At 40.8% G+C, this 23,600-nt stretch overlaps 1 non-coding gene across 1 annotated transcript; it reads right to left on the bottom strand.

The window, feature by feature from the left end:
• Positions 1-4,245: 4,245 nt before the first annotated feature.
• LOC111721986 lies at positions 4,246-4,305 on the bottom strand. The gene has a single exon (XR_002770961.1). It is a non-coding gene; the product is annotated as a U7 small nuclear RNA (small nuclear RNA).
• Positions 4,306-23,600: the final 19,295 nt, after the last annotated feature.

A 23,600-nucleotide genomic window follows, 5' to 3' on the forward strand; every position in this document is an offset into this window, starting at 1 on the left:
TTTTTTTTTTGCAGTTTTTGGCTGGGGCTGGGTTTGAACCCACCACCTGTGGCATATGGGGCCGGCACTCTACTCCTTTAAGCCACAGGCACCACCCTTCTGCAGTTCTTAAAATGTTTCAAAATACGTAATCTCATCTGGTAAACAGAACCAGTATGATTATCTCCATTTCGAAAGTGAAAATGGAATTACAAGTAACTTTGGACATTGATGCCTTAATTGCAGTGACATTGACTGTGTTATATGCTGAGCTATGATTGTGCACAATATTAAAAGCAATGCTGAATATGTCTACAAAGTACTATTATATTTTTTTAATTGGACGTTGGCTATAATTGTAAGAAACCCTTGATTTGGGTTTTAGTTTTGAAAAAACTCCACAAAATCGTAATTCCTATCACAACCCAGAGCTTGAATAATATAATTGGCATAAACTTCAGTTTGAGTTTTTATCCAAAAATAAGATGCTTACTCCGGCATGGTTTTCTTCCTTCCTAATTGGACATATTTACATTTTAAAAGGATCTGTTCCTAGGAGGCTAATCCAAATGCAGAGTGTTCTTCGAACCTAATATGTGCCCCATGGTCAGGTCATCAGGGCAGAAACTAAGAAATGGCCAGAACTTATTTAAATTAGTTAGTGGCCTGGAAATAAGTTTAATTTTTCTATAAATGTGCCACAAAATATGAATGGAGAGTATGTCCCCCCTTAATATGCAAACTCTAAATCAAATTATTCACTTATAAAATTGAGCCAAAGATTAAGACGATTTCTATTGTATAGCAAACCAGCCTCCTTTAATGACTACCTTAATATTATTTAATTTTGGTTCAATGATATATAATCAATCCATCTTGCAGATTTCATAATTTCTTCTTTTTTCTCTCATAAATTGCTTTATTCTCTAAAATATGCACATTAAATTGAGTGTTAATCCAGATGAAAGTGGAGTTGTGTGACTCTTATGACCAATTAAAAATTACAAAGCAAGTGTCTGTACTGATGCTCAGCGACCTCCACAGAAGAAAACCCCTTTTCACTAGGGCTACCAGGAAGCTCACCCTTTTCATGTTTTTTTTTTTGCCTCTTCCTTTGGTTGCTCCGTATTTTCCCTCCCTGCTTCCACTCCAGCTCCCCAAATTCTTAACATTGAAATGTCCTGAGTTTAGTCCTTGCGCTCCTTTCTGTCTTTCTACATGTCTCCTTTTTCTTTGATTATATTATTTTTATTAATTATTAGTATTTTTCCTGCTGAAATACAGTAAATCATAACTATAAAATTTTTAAAAAAGTTAAAGTAAGAATAACTTCCTCTGATAATTCATGCTAAGACAAAGACTAGCATGACATAATTAAATAACATTACAAAATGTTTATTTTTTTATTTTACTTTTTATTGTTTGGGATTCACTGAGGATACAAAGAATTAGGTCACACTGATTACATTTGTTAGGTAAAGTCCTCCTTATAATTGTGTCCCACCCCCAAGAGGTGTGCCGTACACCATGACCCCCCAATCCCCCTCCTGCCTTCTCTCCACTTGCTCATTCCCCTACCACCCCCCTTGTATTAGCTCTTCTGTTGCCTTCATATGACACTTGAGTACATTGGATTCTTGCTTCTCCATTCTTGTGATGCTTTACTAAGAAGAATGTGTTCCACCTCCATCTTTACAAAAGATGTAAAGTCTCCCTCTTTTTTAATGGCTGAATAGTATTTTAAAGTCTATATGCCATTGTCAAATTTCTACCAATTTGAATCTCTGCCCTGAGTACACAGTTTCATGTGCAACTGCCTCCTGCTGTTTCCACCTAGATGTCTCCTACAAACCTGAACCCTAACGCATCCAAGACCTAAGACTTGCTTTCCCCATCAAGGCTGCTCCTCCTGCCAACTCCCCCATCTCAGGCTAAACTCTGCCCTCATCTTTGATTCCTCTCCTTTCTCACATCCCCAGTTCCAGTCCAATCAGCAAATCCATCCAGCTCTCTTACAAAGTATAACCTGCAACCTGACCGTTTCTCATCACTTCCAGTGCTACCAGCACTGGTCTCCGTCACCCACCCTCATCACCTGGCCCGCTGCACCACCTCCTCACCGCGTCCCGGCTTCTTTCTGTTCTCCACACATCAGCACAGTGAGCTACTCAAACCCAAGTCATGTCAGAGCACTCCTTTTCCCGGAACACTTTAATAACTTCTGATGTCCCTCCAGTGAAAATTAAAATCCTTACAATAGCCTCCACCTGTGGGTCCCTGGTACCTCAGATTTGGGTCCCACTACTCCTGCTCTGGTTCAGTCACACTGGTCACCTCCTATCCCCTGACTTTCCAAGCACAGGACTGCTTCTGGAACTTTGCTCTTTTTATTCCTTTAATGAGAATTCGCATCCCCCTGACATCCTCTTGTTTTATGTTCTCACTTCTCCATTCTTTATTCAAGTGTCTTCAGAGTGAGGCCAGGCTTTTTGTTATATATATAATTATAACCACACCCTCCCTGTCCCTGGCACTGCCCACTCCCTCTCTCCTTCTTTGATTGTTCTTCCTCAAACCTACTGCCACATAACCATCTCTAGATTTTACTTTTTCTTTTTCTTTACCACCTCTCCTACCTCAAGTCTATAATGAAGGCCCTTGGTTTTTTCATACTTCACTGCTGAATCCCTGGCCTCTGCAGTTGTTGCTGGAACATGGGGGCAGTCAATAAAAATGAATGGCTGATTATCACCCATCGTCCTCTCTTTGGGTAGAAGCAAGGGATACACAATATAAATTATTGGATTATCAGACTTGCCCAAATTCACATTTAAATATGATTGTCCAACTTGATTGATGGGATGTATAAAAACAGTACAAGAGTATCCACTTTTTGTTTTTTGGAGACAGTGTCTCACTCTGTTGCCCAGGCTAGGGTGCTGTGCTGTCATAGTTCACATCAACCTCAAACTTCTGGGCTCAAGCAGTCCTCTTGCCTCAGCCTCCTGAGTCCTAGTAGGCTAGGACTACAGGCATGTGTGACAACACCCAGCTTTTTTTTCTATGTTTAGTAGAGATTGGGTTTTGATCTTGCTTAGGCTGGTTTTGAACTCCTGAGCTCAAGCAGTTCACCTACTTTGGCCTTCCAGAGTGCTAGGATTACAGATGTGAGCCACCATGCCTGGTCTCAAGAATATGCATTTTTAAGAGATTGAACAACATTGTTTTTTTCAAATCTAAAGAAAAAACTAATGCCAATCAAGGAATTAGAATATATATTGAGTTCATTGTTTCTAGGTCATTAATGAACTTGACTGTGCTGTTGCTCTCAAGACACTAAAAATAGCTGCTATTGAACCAGAGGTCCTTCATGATCTTTGAAACTTCCCTGCATTTCTAACGAAATACTCAGGCTTATAGGAAGAAGTTTTAATGAGACATTGTGCTGTTCAGGAGAGACAAAATGATAGTTTCTGACCTCAGGGGCATTGATAGAATAATAGAGCAAAAGCTCCAGGGAAATTAGTTTTTAGGAAGTAGAATCTGGAGGCTCACTGCACATTCTAAATAGCATCAGAGTAAGAATGACAGTCTGGTGGATTCGGTTTAGTGATGAGGATTGATTTGGCTGCTATATTATCAAAACTGGATTGAAAATCTTTGTCATTTTATAGAGATATAAAGACTACTGGCCCACAGTTCACTGGACTTTCTGTAAGTGAGAAACGCAGGTGAGTATAAGATATGAAGGAGGCCTGAGAGAAATCAGGACAATTTAAAGATTGAAATTTTAATCAATGAAGCTAAATCATCTTAAATTTGTTCTTTTGTCTATCTTGATTTGATCAATCCACAAATATTTATGGAATAGCTACTATGTACCAGGCATTGTGCTTGGGAGATTATACAACAGTGACCACAGCAAACAGGAACCCTGTCCCCACAAAGCTTGTGTCCTAGTTGGGGAGACAGACATGTAGCCAGACAAATGAAAACATAAGGGCAGACTGTGATGGGTCTGAGAAAGGAAAGTCGACGGGTGCATCAGGGGAATGTCACTCAGAAGTTAATCACTTGGGCTGCTCACTTCTTCCCTTCAGATGCCTGAGTCTTTTTGTACTAAATTATAAGCCACTAAATCTTAAAACAATGACTATGTGTATCTGATAGTCGGTGTCAGTTGAGAATCAGCTGAACTGTTCTAGACTAGAACATGGCCTTTGCTGAAAGGATTTTATTTTCTTCTTATATTTTTTTCCTGGAGGGAGGTTTACTGGTAAAAACCAGAAAATTTGCCAGACAAATTCTAAAAGAGCTATAACACTTGCAAAAGGAATTTAAATTCGCAATGATCAAGGTAGAACCACATAATGCCACATGACATAGTGTGGATGTTGGATGGATTATTGTAAAAAATAAATGGTTAATAACAAATGCCAAATTAATACTAAAGAGATAGTGTCATAGACATGTACTCTCCAAGCTGGTGGCTATAACTTAGGTCACATTAAAATTAATTCTTCAATCTCAGTATCTGTATGCCCATCTTCTCCAAGATAAATTGCAGTGACTCACACACCCTCTCCCACTTAAGTATCTGTGAGTCTCTCAGGAGAACCTCCCAATTGCCCCTGCGTTGATCTGTTCAAGATGCCATTCAGTGTTAGCCTCTGCTCCACCTGTGACCTCAGCCTGTACTCACTGGTGCCTTGACTGCCTAAATTGCAGACGCCAGCCAGTTTGTTCTGGCTGTTACCGTTCTCCATTCTGCGCAGGGCAGTATCAGGGCATTGTTCTCTCTCCAGGGAGTCAATAGAGTTGCTTCTTCAGCTGTCAAGCTTTAGGAATGTAGTAAAAACGTTCTTTCCATTCTTACGCACAAATCTTTGTATTTCCAGGGTATAATTAGATTTCATATGCCAATCTCCACCATCTATCCAAAATCACTATTCTTCTCAGGAACTTCAAGCTTTGTAGCTGAGTCTGGCTGTTCAGACCACATTTCTTTTTTTTCATGGAGTAAATTCTTAGCGAGACTCACTTTGTGTTTTAGTGAAGACAGCCTGTATCACTCTACAACCAACAACCCCCAAATTTCAGTTGCTTAAGATAGCAAAGGTTTATTTCTTACTGAAGCAACATGTTCCTGACAGGTTGGTGGTGGGAAGGAGGAGGTTCTGCTCTTTACTCGGGAACATGGATGATGGAAGTTGCTACCGTCTGGAAAGTTCTCAGTCACTGTGGCAGAGGAGAGGAGACTTGATACTCTAGACCTTCGTGATTTCCCTGAGAATTGACATGTATTATTTCTGTTCACATTTCTTTGTTCTTTTTTGTCTTATTTTATCAAGTCATAGTTATACTCAAATTAACCAGATAGACATGTATATTGCATAAGTGTCTATGTGTGTGTAATACACAATTAGAGAGATGGAGATTGTTTCTAGTGCTGCCCACATTTTATTAGACAAAGTAAGGAGGCCATGCCTCACTAGGAAGGGATGGGGAAGTGCAATCCTGCTGAAGACAGCACTAAGGGTGATGGTGCCCCCAGTCTTGAGATTTTTCTTCTGTAACCTTCCACTCTCCCACCATTTCTGCCCATCAGGATATACTTCCATATTGGTGACCTTCAGTTGTGTAGGTGGATTGATGTGGCCCCATATTAATATTGATTCTGGCTCAGAATCTCTCCGTAGTTGTTGGCTTGGGCTGCAGTTATCTCAAAGTTCAGCTACTTCTTTAGTGACTCGAAATTGTTAGCAGGCCTCAGGGCCTTGCCACATGGATCTCTCTGTAGGACTTCTCACGATATTGTAGCTTATATCCCCCAGAGAGGGCAATGGGAGAAACAGAGACAGAGAACAACATCCCAAGACAGAAGCCACCCAACATCTTCTTTTCATAATAGTACTGAGTCCATTGCCAAGGTTGTTTTTTTTTTTTTTTTTAATCTATCTTGAAAGTGACATGCCATGACTTCTGCCTGATGGCCAACCCTTGAAGAGTGTGGAAGGGGACTAGGCAAATTTGCAAATGCCAGGATGTCGGTACCTGGAGGCCATCCTGGAAGCTGGCTAGTACTCTCATCCAAGAAGGCTAATTATTCTTATGCAAACCCCTGGCTGCAAGTCACTGGAGTCTGAGTCTCAGCTTCAACCAAGTGGCAGACCCAGTATGGTGTCACTGCAATTTAAAACATCTCCTGAGGGGGTTACTTCATTTAGACTAGTGCCGGTTTTCTCTTGTAAAATTAAACAGTTCTTGTAGCATCATTTTCTCTGTCCAATATCCAAGGAAGCATATACATTTTTCCACAGAACATTTGCTTTATTTATAATGTTGTACATGCTATTTTAAGTTCTCGTGTTTAGGTGGCTGTTATACTTGAAATGTTAGCAGACATATATATATATATATATATATACACCAAATAAATACTTGATGGTCTTTCTTGCCCTTTTCTAGAAAAGCGTGACTTGTGTGAGCTAAGTGTGACTTTATTTTTTTCTTCTGTAAAGACAGAGTAAGTGCAGCTTTAAATAGGACAGGAGAGGAATTAGAAATAGTGGCGTGGTGGCAGAAATCCCATATTAAAATCCATTCTTGTCAGCACTGTGTGATTCCACACATCAGGATGCTTGGGGAATTAATCAAGAAATTGTTAAAAGGTATTAGGAGAAAAATGCTTTTCTGTAAGGGAAAGCCAGTTCCTGTTTGGAGGGAGGGAATTTATATGGCCACCATCACGACGTATAGGGGAATGCATGTGTCAATTTTTACATACTCCTGGTCTTATTGAGCAAAAGTAGACAGATAGATTTTCCTTCTTTGTTCTTACAGAAATAAACCCCACAGTGCAGGAAAGTAGGTTCTCTCCCCTACCCTCTGCTGGTATTGAAAGAGTTTCATTTACTGAAATTCTAAAATCAGCTCCTTATCATTGTACCAGGGATGTCTCTTGGATTAATTCAGCCAAATGCTGCAGTGGGACCAGTGTGGACAGTCTGTTAGATGCCTGTGGATAGCTTGATTCCTCTTCACTCCTTCTCTATTGTTTCCGTATTTTGGCTGCCTGTATCCTACCGTCTTGAATCTCGTCCGCCCTAAATTACAGTGTGCTCACTAGATGCCTGGTCTCTCCTCCTCCCCGCCCACTTGTGCCTGCCCCAGCGACATTTCCCTTCATTCCCAAGAAAATCTTCCTCCTCCCCTCTCAGCTCGCTGTGTTTACATCTCTCTGCTCTTTTCCTCTCTCATCCTTGGCAAGCTGCTTTAATCAATTTCACCAAATGACTTTCCTGGCAGCTGTAAAAGAAACCCCGGAGCAAGTTAATAGCCATCTAATACTGCATTTTTTGTCATTTCTCTAAAATGTACAGAATGATTGGGTCATTGAATTGATTTTTAATGATCTGAATGCCCAGCTGTTTCAATGCTGCACTGCAGCAGCCTGACAGTAAATAGGAAAGGGGGGAGGGCACAGGCGTGCAGTCCCTGCGGGGGGAATAAGCCTGAAACGCTGGCCAGGGGGAGCCAGGATAAGGGTCCGCCTGTGCCATATCAAAGACACCTAGCTCTTTTCATTTTGCATATAGGAGAACTAAAATATGTTTTTGATGAGTGTTTAGCAAGTCATTCATGGGGCTGGGAGTCTTTGCGCGTCTGTTGACATAAGCAGGACGTCAGCGAGTGCCTCCCAATATCCCCAAATAGCCTTCTGGCGTCCCAGAGGTCTAGGAAAATATTGATTACTTTTTTTTTAACCCAAAGTTACTGAAACTCCCAAAGGCATATGAAATCAGTAAACTCTACAACAACTCGCTTATTTCTAGGAGAAAGACATAGCAAAAGAAGAGAGAGATGTAAAATGGGGGAATGAGACGCTGAAATAATTCTATAAACGTGCTGTGGGATTTGGAGGTTAACCAGCTGTGGAACTTAGAGTGACTGCTTCACCGTGTTATGCTTTAATTTCTGCACTGTCAGACACACAATCGAATGGTACTTTTTGGAGGATTAAATGAGGCAAGGCGAGTCAAGGGTTCAACACTGTGCTTGGCACTTACTCTGTGCAAAGCCCCCGGTCTTTACCACTCCCTCTGCTGTCCCTGCAATGGCAGCTGCTCCCAGCCAGGCTGCTGGCCAAGCGCACACAGCCCAGCGCTGCCGTCACAGTGCCAGGGGCAAAGGTGGGTTGATGGCCCAGTCACAGCCACCCACTTACTCTGCCCATCAATGAGCAAGTAAATGACTTAACCTTTCTTGGTTCTTCAGACTCCTCGTACTCATACTCACTTGATAGGGTTATTGTGAGCGTTACAGGAATAACTTGTGTAAAGCTCAGTGCAAAAAGCCCTCCCCAAAAGGGAGACTTTGAACAATGTTAACTTTGTTCACTTCCCCCCTTATTTCCAATAAGCTTTGGCATGTTTCTAGCTGTTATCTTGAGAGAAGCTAACTAGTTTCTTTTGCTAATTATTAATTGAATGCCTTCAGTTAATACATTGTATTCTTTTGAGAAGCTCACCTCAATTTCCGATGCTAGAAATGTATAGACATTTATACTGGCTGATCTGGGGCTTATACTAATGAAAGTACTTTCTTCTAGAACAATTTTCTGAGACTACTGTAACACTCTTACCTTGTATGTACACCATCGGTCTTATATAGTACATTTCTCCCTGAACAAAGAAGGTACTATTCCATTTTTAAATATTAGATTTTAGTTATTTAAAAGTAGCTGGGTCAGACTGACCACCTGTCTACTGAGTTTCTCTTTTAAAGATGAAGTTTTATTTAATCTGTTTTATAGTCAGGTTGGATAGACAGCTCACTAGTGGGCATGCTTAATTGCAGGCCACTTTGGTCCAGATAGTGTGACCGAAGGAGCCCAAGCCCTCTGTTGGTAAAGTGATCCAGACACACTCTTTGTTGATGATATCAAGAACGTGGTCTCTGTATTTAAAAGATACAGTCTCCCCTCTCCTCATTTCACATTGCAAGAAAATCTGTGAATTCTATTGAGGGAAAAGGGCCCAAGATTTTTAATAACAGAAGTCTGAACTATTATTTATGAATATTTGTACCCCTGGGATAAATGAGACCCATTCTGGCCTGTAATGACAAGGTTTCCTGTTTTTCAGAATGTTGGAGAATGTCTGACAGCAAAGCAAACTTTTGTATATACCGTGGGGAGAGGGGTGGGCAGGAGTGGAGAATAAAACAAGAAAGACTCAAGAACAGAATTTGTTGGTCATCTCTTCACTCTGCTGATCATTTCATTTGCTGTGCAGAAGCTTCTAAGTTTGATGTAATTTCTATTTTAGTTTTAGTTTTTGTTTTTAGGACTTTGGGTATCATATTCAAAAAATTATTGTCCAGGTCAATGTCATAGAGCTTTTTCCTGATTCTCCTTATCAGTACTTTCATAGTTTGGGTTTATTACCTAAGTCTTTAATTAAGTGTCTTGGTTGGCACCATTGTCAAAATTCAGTTAGTTGTAAACATGTGAATTTATTAGTGGGTTCTCCATTCTGTTCCCTTGGTCTATGTTTTTATGCAAGTACCATGATGTCTTAGTTATTATAGTTTTGTGAGATATATATATATATATATATATATATCTCCTGGCTGGGAGCAGCTGCTATTGCAGAGAGAATATTTATATATATAAATAAATGCACCACACACACATATGTATTATTTTTTATTTCAAAGTATTACAGGGTTACAGACATTTTAAGTTACATGTATCACTTTTATAATGCTTGAGTCATGGTTATAAGTTTGCCCTTCACTTGAGTGGTGATCTTTATTCATTGTACCTTTAGGCAGGTTTTCTCCCATGCCCTTCTCTGCCTTCCCCTCTGCTTGATTTCTGGTAAGTTTTACTTCCCTCTAAGTTCCTGTGTGCTCTTCAGTTAGTTCCAGTTAAATAGTGAGTACATGTGGTATTTGTTTTTGTATTCTTTAGACACTTCACTTGGGATAATGGTCTCCAGCTCGGTGCAAATTGTGGCAAAAGGCATTAAATGACCCTTCTTTGTAGCTGAGTGGTATTTCATGGTATACATATGAAATACCATGGAATACACTTTGTTAATTCCTTCATGAATTCATAGGCACTTGGGTTGATTCTGCATCTTTGCAATCATGAATTGTATTCAAACATTCAAGTGCCCGAGTCTTCTTGATAAAATGACTTTTTTTCATTTGGGTAAATACCCAGTATTGAGATTGTGTAGTCAAATGGCAGGTCTACTCTTGGTTCCTGGAGGAATCCACACTGTTTTCCACAAAGGTTGTACTAATTTGCAGTCCTGCCAACAGTGTATAATTGTTCCTTTCTCTCCACATCCACACCACAACTATTTGGGGGCTTTTTAGTAAAAGCCATTATAACAGGGATAAGGTGATATCTCATTGAGGTTTTCATTTGAATTTCTGTAACAATTAATGTTTGTTGCCTGTTTGTCTATGATCTTTTGAAAAGCTTCTGTTCATGTCTTTTGCCCATTTTTAAATGGGGTTGTTTAATTCATTCTTGCGGATTTACTTGAGTTCTTTGTAGATTATGGTTATTACGCTTTCATCAGATGATAGCTTGCAAATATTTTTTTCCTATTCTGTAGGTTGTCTATTTGCTGTGTTGATTATTCCCTTGTCTGTGCAGAAGCTTTTAATTCAATCAAGTCTTATTGATTTGTTTTTTCTGTTGCTGTCATTGCTGTAAGGGTCTTCTTCGTAAATTCTTTGCCTAGGCTAATATCTAAAGGAGTTTTTTCAGCATTTTCTTCTATAACTGTTATGATTTCATGTCTTACAGTTAGGTTATTTATTCCTCTGGAATTAATTTTAGTGAGTGGTGAGGGAAACAGATCTTGTTTCACTCCTCTGCATGTAGCTATTCAATTTTCCCAGCACCATGTATTGACTAGGAATTCTTTTCCCCAGAGTGTGATTTTTCTTTGCTTTGTCAAAGATCAGTTGGCTGTCTGTGGATGGTTATATATCTCGGTTTTATATTTCTCAGTGTTCCATGGGTCTTAGTCCCATGGTATTTTTGTGCTAATACCATGCTGTTTTGGTGGTATATTTTGGAATCAGGTCGTGTTGTGCCTCCATATTTGTTGATTTTGCTCAAAACTGCTTTGGTTATTATTTGGTGCTTTTTGTGGTTTCATATAAACATTAGAATTGGTTTTTTTCCCCATTTATCTGAAGAACTATCCTGGAATTTTGTTAGGGATCACACTGACTTCATAGATTGCTTTGGGTCGTGTGGAAATTGCAACAGTGTTAATTATTCCAGCCTATGAACATGGGCTCTTTGCATCTGTTTGGGTCGTCTTCAATGTCTCTAGTTTTCTTTTCTCATAGAGTCCTTGTCTGTCTTTGGAATCAGAGTAATGCTGGCCTCGTAAAATGAGTCTGAAGATATTTTCTCTTCCTCAATGTTTTGGAAAAGTGTGGGAAGAATTTGTATTAGTTCTTTCAGAAAAATTATTAACCTGGCTGCACAAATTAGCTGCTTTACACTTGTGACTCTGAGGTGATAGAATGGAGAAAGAGCCAAATCTGGGGCTTAGGTTTATCCATCTCAACTTTGGGTTGGGGATTAAGAGGTAGGGAGAGAGACCAATTATAAGAGGGACAAAGTCATCCATGGACATATTTGGGAAGAAGAAAGAAAAAATGCAACAAGCAATCTCAGAAAGCACTGAGAGGACACAGTGCTTATTCCAGTGTGCTAGAACACACGAACAGAGGAAACAGAAAAGGGCAGTCCAAGTACAAGTGTGAATATACTTCACAGTTTGCAGACTATCAAAGAAACAACTTAAAAAAAAGTCCTGACAACAATGCCATGGGCCAGAGAACAGCGAAGATTAATGATCCCTCATTATGAGAAGCCATCTAGACAGTACAGTTTAAAAAAAAAAAAAACAATAATAAGAACTGCATGCCACAGCAGGTCCCCAGTAGCAAATATATTCGAATACCACAGACCTGCCTTCATGGAAAGATGATTAGTTAGACCTGGGCCTGTTTATCCCAAAGCAAAGTTGTGGGTAGCTGGATTACTAGCAATGTCTTTATAGACTATAAGGGACAATTATGATAGCTTAGGCCACCAGCTTTCAGGAAATTCCATCTGGTACTTTACAAATTAGCTCATTATTCGGCTGTTCTTATGAATGTGTTAGTCTGCAAACATATCGTTGTCACAAATTAGTCACCTAGTGTTTCTCAGAAACTGATTTAATATAAGCACACCCACATCATAGTATGGAACAGTAAAATACATCCTTGCTTGATCCTCTCAATGGAATTCAGCATTTAGTGTGATTTGACTTCCAAAGGATTTTTGGCACTACCATCATCTTCTCACTTTCTAAGATGGAATGTGATTATTGCCCTGGATAGTGACATTATCATATAATGTTAGAAACATCGTTGGTCTCCCCATGAACTCTAAGAGAGATCCAAACCTTTGGATCCATCCAATAAGTGATGGATTCAAAACATTTTTTCTCTTAATATTTGCTATCACAGGTGTCATGACAAGTGCTGTTTCAATTCCGTCATAGCAACTGCAATTTTGAAAATTAAACATCCAACTTTAAAGTACTTTGTGTAGCAGATAAGCTCACTCACTAGCTACTTTGAAAGAAAAAAGAAAGTGAGAAAAGATATGTATGCTTCCCTCTCCTGAGAAGTGCCTTCCTTTGGATTATAATAAATATTTCATGGTGAACTGGCTCAATTAAGATGCTTTTGGCTGCAAGTTTAGACCTCCCAACTGAATGGCTTACAAATAAGGAAAATTTGCTGTCTTAATAACATGAAGTTTCAAGGTATTCTATTCCAGGGAAGTTGCCTTTTCTAGCCTATGCAAAAGTTTATGAAAATATATCTTTGAGAGAGAGAAAACTGGGCAGTGCTGTGACTCCTACCCTACCTTCCCTAAAAGGGGGATATAGTTATCTCATTCACATCAAGACAGAGCAACAGGCATCCCTGGTGGTATTTTTTACTGTGGACCAAATTCACACCACCTCGAGAGAGAGACCTAGTCTTGAGCTACTTTATGTTTTTCCCATGAGGGACATTTGGGAAATGCAGTTGGGATCCAATAACAAGAGTTGGAAGGGAAGGGACCACTAGAAAAGCAAGGGGGTGGTGGTCGGGGGCTGATTAACCAGCAGCACTTGGAAAGCAAGGCTCTGCCTCAGTCGCAGGAGTTGCAGCCAGGGGACCCTGCAGGGAGGCCGCTCAGGAACCCACAAAAGTGCCCCTGAGACAAAGAAACTGCTCTCAACATCTGCCAGGTCCCCAACCTGACATGCCATCCTAGGATGGTGCCAAATCAAGCAGAAAAAATATCCCCCAGATTTCTCCTTTTTTTCATTCTCTCTTTCTGTGATTTCCCAGCCCAGAGCAGTCAGTACTAACAGCTGGGAAGACAAACCCTACCTGGGGTGCCACCCACTAACACACTGTAAGCAGCTGGTCTGCGGAAGGCCCAGCCGGGTGGGGGAAGAAGAAGTGAGTTCAGTCAAGGCTGGAATTATAACTGGAATGGCAGTCTAATTTCTGAAAAGAATATGAACTGGTTGGCTCAGCACCCATAGCACAGTGGTTACAGCATCGGCCACATGTACTGAGGCTGGCGGGTTTGAACCCAGCCCAGGCCAACTAAATAACAATGACAACTGCATCAACAACAACAAAATAGCTGGGCATTGTGGCAGGTGCCTGTAGTCCCGGCTACTTGGGAGGCCGAGGCAAAAGAATCACTTAAGCCCAAGAGTTTGAGGTTGCTGTGAGCTGTGACGCCATAGCACTCTACTGAGGGTGACAAAGTGACACTCTGTCTCAAAAAAAAAAAAAAATTAAAAAAAAATGAATTGGTGGTTTAAAGTGAATATGAATCTCCCTAATTGCCTAACAATGCCCAGAAAAGTCCTAAGACTTTCTCTGTAAGTAAAATTTAAAGGGGGCCAGGTATGTTGGCTTGTGCCTATAATCCTATGGGGGGATCACTTAGACCAGAAGTTTGAGACCATCTTGGGCTACATTGTAAGACCCCATCCCCAGCTCTACAAAAAGTTTTTAAACAGTAGCCAGACAGGTCTAAAGGCACATGTGGTCCTAGCATAGTCCTAGCTATCTAGCTACCTAGCATAGACCTAGCTACTTAGGCTGAGATGGTAGGATCACTTAAGCCTAGGAGTTCAAGGTCTATGACCTGGATCTATGATCGTGCCACTGGATTTCAGACTGGGTTTCCTTGTCTCAAAAAAGAAACCCAAAACACTTAAAGAAGTAAAAAACCAAAAAAAAAAAAATGTATTTAACACTTCTTACCTGTCCTCATTTTCAACAGATGAGTTACAATAACTGTTATCCTTTTTGAAATATTCTTTAAAATACCTTGACAATACCTCACGTGGCATTTTTTCTTGCTTGTTTTTCCTTTCTGTCTTCCACTAATGTTTGAGAGGAAAATCAAGGAAAATTATTTACACCTTCCAGCAAATGTTTTTCTGATCTTTTAAAATGCCTATACCCCAGCAAATGAGTCCCCAAATAGATCTGTATTAAGGATGTAAAAGCAGCCGGTCACTGCATTAATAGTGAAGTCCTTGTGTCCCGATCCATTGTTTGACTTCCCTTTGGGTTTCTCCACCCCGTTCTCCGTTTGGACTCCTTTGGACTGGGAGTTTAGGGCTGTCACCTGCTCAGTACACCTAGAGGCCAGCAAGGATTCTGAACTGCAGCAGTTGCTTCATCCTCCTCCTCCAAAACAGAAGTATTCCACCCTCCCCACACCTACTGGCAGCCTCATCCCAAATGCTCTCTAATCAGTGAGTAATTATGAGAGACAGGGAGAGAGGCCAGTTTATATTTTCATTGACTGTGTGTCTGCTTCTTGTGTGACTTCCTTTAAAAAAAAAAAAAAAAAAATATATATATATATATATATATATAGCAGTGCCTGTGGCTCAAAGGAGTAGGGTGCCGGCCTCATATACCAGAGGTGGCAGGTTCAAACCCAGCTCTGGCCAAAAACTGCAAAAATAAAGTAAAATAAAATAAAATAATAATAATGTGGAGATTTCCAAAAATCAGTATAACTTACTGGGGGTTCTAACAACAAAAACTGGGTGCTCCATTGCTTCCTTCCTGCTTTTTATTTTTGCTCCAAGACCTCTTTGATCAGCAATTAAAGGGAAAGCACCAGTAAGAAAAGAGAAGCCGTTTTAAAAATAAATTGACTATTGGATCAGGCTCGCTACTTTATTTTGTGGGACAATTTAAAGAAAAGTCATGTTAGATTTCACATTGGCTTCTTTTCCAGTCATAATGTGCTTCCCAGAGAACAAAGTGTAAGATAGGTAGCAAGGCAATTTGATATTATGCTGTATTCCTGTGTCTCATAAGTTGTGGACACTTACTCTTTAAGTTTGCCTGTTTGCAACTATGAAGTGATTTGTACAGGCTATAGGAATATTTTAGGGATTAGAATATGCCAATTATAGAGAGAAGAAGGCTAGTTGAAAGTTTCAAGTGTGTAGAATTATAGATTTACCCTTAAGTCAGATTGTTAAAAACTGTAGTGAAGAGTGTGTGAAGAGCTAGGTAAATGAGAGGCTAGCTGCCTACAATGCACAGCTGGGATTGAATCACTAGCTTTGAATTTATTCTGTACTTCAAGAATGTTTTACTTAATTATACCATAGTGACTTTGAAACTATTGATTATTCTAAAAATTATTCTAAAATATTGGGTTCTAGTCTTAATTTTTTTTGTGTGTGTATAAGCTTTTCAATTATTTTTTTAAATCTTAGAAATGTAATTGTTTCCCCCTAAAAAGGAATTTTGCATTGGAGTATCTAATTCTTTTATCCATAAGGCAAAAACAAAGCAAAACAACAAAACCAAAAAACATAAACAAACAAACAAAAAGCCTCAATATTTCCCTTCCTCCTTAACTCCTCTCTTTCCTTCACTCTCTCTCCTCTTATCTGAATCAAATTGACATTCAGAGAGGTTTAAGAGCAAAATAAGAAGCTATAATAATATGTTGACTGGAAGCGTAATAGATGTCAGTCAGAGTAAAAGAAATTCTGTCCAGATTATCTCAAAGTGAAATCTTAACTCCACTCAGTGTGTGTTTTAATTTCAGCCTCTTGATCCTGTAACCATTAATTTAATGTCAAGTCCATTTATAGTGGCTATTCAGTATCATACCATAGCATTAATTTTAAATTGCTTTACTTTTGGAGGGAAGGAAAGAATTTATGAATGTCAAAATAAAGTTTCTGATGTGGTGACTCATGCAAGAAAAAGAAAACTGACTCAGACTAGCTCCTGTAGAAAAGAAGGGAATATAGTGACTATAAAGATACAGAGATTCACAGAAACAAACTGGGTTTGGAAAACTCTGGATTCAAGGCAGCATTCAACTCTGACCAGCAGAGGCTGATCTTTGCCGGGAAGCAGCTGGAAGATGGGCTTACCCTGTCTGCCTACAATATCCAGAAAGAGTCCATCCTGCACCTGGTGCTTTGTCTTAGAGGTGGGATGCAGATCTTTGTGAAGACCCTGACGGGCAAGTACATCACCCTCAAGGTTGAGCCCAGTGATGCCATTGAGAATGTCAAGGCCAAGATCCAAGATAAGGAAGGCATCAATATCCAGAAAGAGTCCACCCTGCACTTGAGAGGAGGTGTCTAAGTTTCCCATTCTAAGCTTTCAACAAATTTCATTGCACTTTTCTTTCAATAAAGTTGTTGTATTCCCCCACTCCCCTCAAAAAAAGAGCCAACTACTCTCTTTGGGACCATATAGTCATCCATTTTTGTTTGGCTCTGTGTTTTCTGTTCTTTCCTGCCTTCTCTACATGGCTGCCACTGTCTCCTGAGTTATCAGCTTGTACTTAACCCAAAATGTCAACTTCAGCCAGTCCACATGATATTTTGCTTCAACCCCACCCCAAACTGATTAGAGTCTCTGTTTTACTTTAGGACTATTCACATTCCAAAGAGAGAATATTAAAATTTTCTGCCTAGTGAATGAATCAGGTTGAAATGAATCAAGTTTTCATACCTATCTCAATCAGGTATTACAGGAGTGGGGCAAAGAGAATGCAAGCTCTTTAAAAGGAGCTGTAGACAGACATAAATGATCATGTTTGGTATAGAGACCGATTTGGGTCTGATAGTAATTGACAAGAAATATTTCACTAAGCATTTATTATACATCAAACACTATTCTAGGTATTGGGGTACATGCTAGAGATGAAACAGACTCCAAACCCCACTGATCCTATGGCATTATGTTCTAATGGTAATCCTTAATCATCTATTTCAATGATAACTAAAAAAGTAATGTAGTAGCAATGTCTCCACATAGTAAATACAAGACATTCAAATAAAAATACATGCATATTTATCTGTATGTATTTAATATATATGAATATAGTACACAAACATATATACTTATAAATACAGGGACAATAACATTTGCATTATACATAACTCTGCTAACTGTCAGTGATATGTGCATGTGGATGTGGATGCATTGGAAGTGGTGGTTGGAGCCTTTGATTTTAAGTAGCATCTGACTTGCAGCTTTTGATGCTGCCTTTTTCAAGTTCCTATCAAAATAATTATAAAAACTCCTTCCTCCCAAAATTACCATTTTACATAAGCACCAAAAAATCAGGATTGATGGTGATTCATTGCCAAAATGTTATAGAGGAACAGTGATTTAGATTGAGATTATAAAGGGTCCATCACTCAACCTGTTCCATTCTAAAAGTGAGTAAAATAATTCCTTAGTTTTACCAGGGCCAGAAAATACCTCTCCTATATGCTGCTGCTGTAGTAGATAAGAAAGATCTCAAGTTTTTTTTAAAGACATATAGTAGATTGGTAATCTACATTAAAGAGTTACAACCAAAATGTCTGAATGAATATCCTCTTGAGAGTATCTACCAATAAATATCCATCTTAGCGTTTTTGTGAAGAGAGAGTAATAATCTTTGCAGCTCCATCTGATTGAACTGTCTACCCTAATAAACCTATAAGAGTGGAAAGGTTTGATTATCTCTGAGATAATTTCTTTACCATGTTCCATCTGTTAATAAAAGAGTTCTTTCTCAGGCAATACTTTGCACCAAATTCAGAGGCCAAATATTCTATGAGTAATAAACCCCACCAATCCTTGGGGTGTGGGAGGGGGAGATCAGAAGGAAATATATTCTCTTGTCCTTGGGGAAAGAGATTGTGGATGGTTTGATTCTTCTTTGCCTATTTTCTGTTTCTTGTTACCTTTGAATTTCCCATGGTGAGCCTGCATGATTTCCTAAATAAAATAATAGATTTCATTTCTTAACACATTGACAGCCACACCAGAAACAATCCCCCCCCACTTGGGGCCACAGTGTTTCATTAGGATAATAGAATAAAAACTTCAAAACCAAAATGATCCTATGACATACTTCAATAAAAAGTAATATAAATACTTGACAATTAGGAATGTAAAATATAATGTGAAAACTTGAAAAATAGTTCATAAGGGTAAAGTGTTTTTCTTGACTTGTTAGGCTTAAGTGTAATTTAAACATAAGAAAAATGAAATTTATTGACTTCTGGTTATTCAATCCACACTTTAAGAATTAAATTGTCAATATTAATTAGAACAACAAGGACATCAACAAGTAAGATTTTCACAAACCAACTTCAGGGTTTTTCCCAGAGAGCCACCTGTCACATAGCATGTTTGCTACAGCACAGCAGCTACCTGAGCACCATAATTCACTCTTGAATTCAGAAGGTCAAGACACTTGTGAGTTATGTGTGTTTCAGGAGGCACCGGGCTTGAAACTAGCATGAGTTAAATACAACTCACATGGCAGTTAATGTGTTAAAATACAATCTGTAAATAGTATTTAATTTATTAAAAAAGAAGCCATGTGATAAGGTTAAGATTTTATAAATAGTTTGTCAAAATGTAGGTTTAAGTAAATACTCTGGAGAGAATTATGGGTCTACCTTTGTTTTAAGCCCTTGTAAACTAAAGAAAATTGAATCTATTGACATTACTGATAGAATGATTAGTATCCATAGTTTTGCAATTATGTAAAAATTGTACATGTTCTTGGTATAAAATATCAATACTTGTCATGTTAATTTTCTTAAAGACTTCATTTTTTTATGAGCAATTTCAGGTTCACAGCAAAATTGAGACAAAGGCACAGAGATAGCCCATGTGCCCCAAATGCCAACACGTGCATAGATAGCTTCCCTGTCATCAGTATTACCCAGCAAAGTGGTACATTTGTTACTGTGAGGTTAAGGACTGAAAATGAGAGGTTATTGTGAGACATGAACGGAAGGAAGTGGAGTCCAGGTTTTGTGTGGGCAACGTGGTCTTTATTCACTCCAGTGCTGGTGAGTAAGAAAAAGAAATTAGCACGTGGGTTAAGGCAGGGTGGGAATATAAGAGTTATGGGGGGAAGGGATTGGCACACTCATTCCTTCCTGGGCTGGACGTTTTCCTGGGTGGATGGCTCTATTTGGGCAGGTCCCTACATTTGACCCTATCATCCTGGTCTTTTTAGTCAATTATAAGGAGGTGGAGTGATGGGTGTGGTATCCTGTAGGCTGAGGGTCAGCATGGGCTTCCTAAAAGGAAAAAAAAAAAGGAGGAGGAAAGGAGTGACATTTTTAGGAACACTTTTGGGACTTCAGGCTGAGCTGGTTCATATCCACACAGGGTTGTTTTTTGGGTGACTGCCTGCTCAAGAAATTGGGAGATGAGACAGAGGACTATTGGTCTGAAACTGAGCATGAGAAAGATCATAATTAGTGGCCCGAAAATAGAAAGTAACCAAGGAGGCCAGGAATCAAATAAAGACCAGAGATGAGATGATTCAAGATTTGTTTGTCTCTGTTTGATTCATTCTGGGAGTTCTTCGACTTTGTGATTATTCCTGACTGGTTAACAAAGAAACAACTTTCTTCTCCCCCCAAACTGCAGGGGCCTCCTTTTTCTTCTGTAAGAGAGTCTAAGGCTCGGCAGCTTTGGAGGAGTACTGCAGCTAAAGAATGAGTTTGGGATTGTAGGGAGACTAAAGAGCCTGCTACTCTTTCCATATCTTTGTCAGGTTCTAGGGAGAGTTGGTGGTAAAGTGGGTTGATGTTCTAATGCAATGCCCGTGCCAAGTCCAGCCACTATGCTCGTTCTGAGGAGTACAGGGAGGACGATGCCTTTTTTTTTTTGTCTGGAAGTAGGGGGATGCATCAAGGCCTGAGTTAGGGAGGCATCTTTCACTAAAGAGATTTGAGGGGTGAGGAAAACTCAGGTGCAAAGACCTGAGTGGTGAGCATGCAGGCACTGATAGATGGAGTGGCCACAGAGGAAAAATATTCCTAGAGGGGCACAGGAGGGGTCAGATAAGGGAAAAGTTGAGTTAAGGAAACAGATCAGGTTTTATAAAGCCTACAGAGTCTCCTGTACAGGTGAGATTGAAGCAGGTTAAATTGGGGGAGGCTGGGGGTGGAAACTGTGTAGTTATCAGGCTGAACACAGAGCTGTGTTATTTTCTGTTGGAATGGAAGAGTTGTATGTGTCGGGTGCAGGGATGGGATTGAAAAGATGCTGGTATAAAGAAAGGCAGATCCAGGGCAGCACCTGTGGCTCAGAGGAGTACGGCGCCGGTCCCATATGCCGGAGGTGGTGGGTTCAAACCCAGCCCTGGCCAAAAAAAAAAAAGAAAGAAAGAAAAAAGAAAAGAAAGAAAGGCAGATCTAGCATCTTGAGGGGGAGAGGAGAGAGGAGGAGTTCAGGGCAGCTGAGAAGGAGGTGTTTAAAAGCTGGGGAGTAAGGGAGTATTGTAGGTCTTGCAGGACAGTGAGGTCTAATCCTTTATAGGGTGGAGGGGTTATACTGAGAGAGAGATTTTTTTATGATTTGTCTGCTTTCTTGCTGACGTGCTATGTCCTGAACTCCTCCTCCATCTGTTAATCCTACATGCACGAGGTAGGTCCAGCAGATGGTAGTCCCAACTCCCTTTTTGGGGCATCCAGCACCCGTTATTTTACCAGTCTGGTACCTCTTTCCTCCATGAGAACATTCAGAAGCTTTGGTAACATCATACCAGTGTGCTGGTATGTAAGTGTGGCTAGTGAACGAGGGGTCTGAGGTAAGAATCGGGCTTAGGGGACGTGGGAATGGGTGTTGGTAAGGTATTCACAGATATACACGAGGTTTGGGTAGTTAGACAACCTGTGCGTTCAGTCGGGGTTGATGGGGAGGGGAGAGGGGCAAGGATTGACAGGAGTGGGGCCCAGAAGGAAAAAGAGTAGAAAGAGGAAAAATTGGGTTTCCTTGGGGGAAAGTCTTAGAAGGTGCCTTGTAGCCACAGACCTCTAAAGGCTTCAGAGAGGGCATCCCAGCTTGGAACGTGTGCGAGTGGCCACACATCTCCAGAAAAGTTATGGAGAAAAGGGAAGGATTGGGTAGGAATGTTACACATTTATGGGGAAGTGGACTCTGCAGGGATCCTGATAGTTTTAAGGTGGTGGGGGATGGTGCTTGTGATTTCCCATGGGGGTCTTCCAGTGTTGGAAGTTTTTCTGTAGGACACAGCTTTATTTGGGATCAGTGGATCCAGACTGGGGGGAGGGGAGTCCAAGAGGCAAACAGCTGTGGAGATGCTATAAAGAATGGTGTGAGGAGATGGAGTCCTGCAGGGCAAGGAGAGATGTGAGGAAAACTTGTCCTGCCAACTGGTCTCTGACTTTCTCTGCTGAGGGTTGGGGCAGGAGTTGGTTTATTGTTTTTCTAAGTTTGTTCCTGGTTTCCTGGAGGATGGGAAAATAGTTTCCTGTGACAGAGTCTGGAGGGGGTCCGGGGCCCAGAATAATGGTTTTGGCCACATTGTTTCTAACAGGCTGTCAAGGGGGGTTTGTGAGAGGTAGAGCGAAGCAGGGCAATGTGCTGGGGAGAACCTTAGCCCACCTTGTTTGCTCTGGAGCTGTGATGTGGTGAGATGTTGTTTGAGGATGCTGTTCATTGTTCTACTTTCCCTGAGGTTTGGGGCCTGTAAGGCACATGGAAGCCCCACCGGACTCCTAGGGCTTGTGAGGTTTGGGAGGTGATCTGCTAATGGAAGCTGGGCCGTTGTTCCTCTGAATGGAGCTGGGGATGCTGAATCTAGGAATACTATGGTGGAGGGGGATAGAGACAACTTCATGGGTTTTCTCCCCTACTGTGGGGAAGAATTCACTGCACCCTGAGAAGGTATTGACTCAAACTAGTAGAAGTTTATATTTTCCTACAGGAGACATATGGTGAAGTCAATCTGCTGGTCTTGTCTGGGGGTTTGGCCCGGGGCCTGATGTGTAGGAAAACAGGGTGTGTTTATGCCCGCCCTGGGGTGAGACCCTGGTACAGAGTGTGCAAGACTGGCTCATCTGTTTTAAAAGGGAAGTTGGTCGTGTGTGAGAAAGGAGCAGAGAAAGAAGGGTGTAAAGAGGCTTGAAGCCAGGGCAGTGCCTGCGGCTCAAAGGAGTAGGGCACCGGCCCCATATGCTGCAGGTGGCAGTGGTGGGTTCAAACCCAGCCCCAGCCAGAAACTGCCAAAAAAAAAGAGAGGCTTGGGGCCAACATGAAATCTATTGTGGAGGGAAGAGAGGATATTCTATGCTTGAGAGGAAGGAAGAATAAATTTTCCCTGTTTAAGGAACCATCCTCCTGTTTGGGAAGATGCCGGTAATTGTCCTGTACTTCGGATGTATATACTGGAGAGAATTTATGGAAGGACAAATACTGGCCTTCTGAGGTGGTGATGGGGCATAAGGGCATTGATCTGCCCATTTGGCTTCTACAGCAGCCTTTTGGTTGCCTTGGGAAATTAGATCTGTTTTATTTTGGTGGCCTTTACGATGGATGATGGCTACTTCCTTTGGGAGAGTGCATTTAGGAGGTTTCTAATGAGTATGTGTTGATAATAGAGGAGCCTTGGGTAGTGATGAATCCTCTTTCTTGCCGTATGGCTGTATGGTGATGGATTATGTGGCAAGTATACTTAGAATCTGTGTATATGTTAATGGAGTGGCCTTGTGCGAGTTGTAAGGCTTTAGTGCCGACGAAGCGTTCTGCCTGTTGTGAGGAGGTGTGTGTGTCAGGGGCAGAGTAGTAGAGGTGATCATGGGGGAAGAAGACACAGGAGCAAAGCCTGCCTTGGCAATGGAGTGAGCAGTGGGCTTAGAAGAACTGCTGTTGATAAACCATGTGTCTCTGGAGTTAGGTAAAGGAAGCAGGGAGATATTGGGAAAAGGGTGAAATGTTACCGTGACTAAAGGCCAGGAATCGTGGAATGAGTTCTGAAAAGTGTGAGGGTCATGTGAGTGGAGGTTACAGCGAGGATGAAAACAGAACATACGAGGAAAGGAGGAAGGAAGGGGCCGAGGCTGGGGCCAGGGAGGTTCCCAGCCATCCCTGAAGGGCTTTAACCAGGCCCAGGGCAGGGCATCCCCATGCAAGAGGCACTGGATGGGCAAGACTGGCACCAAATTTAGAAGGCAAGGCCTAACGGAGTT

This window comes from Otolemur garnettii, unplaced genomic scaffold, assembly GCF_000181295.1.
Source record: "Otolemur garnettii isolate 467f Iridium unplaced genomic scaffold, OtoGar3 scaffold00005, whole genome shotgun sequence".
Lineage (NCBI taxonomy): Eukaryota > Metazoa > Chordata > Mammalia > Primates > Galagidae > Otolemur > Otolemur garnettii.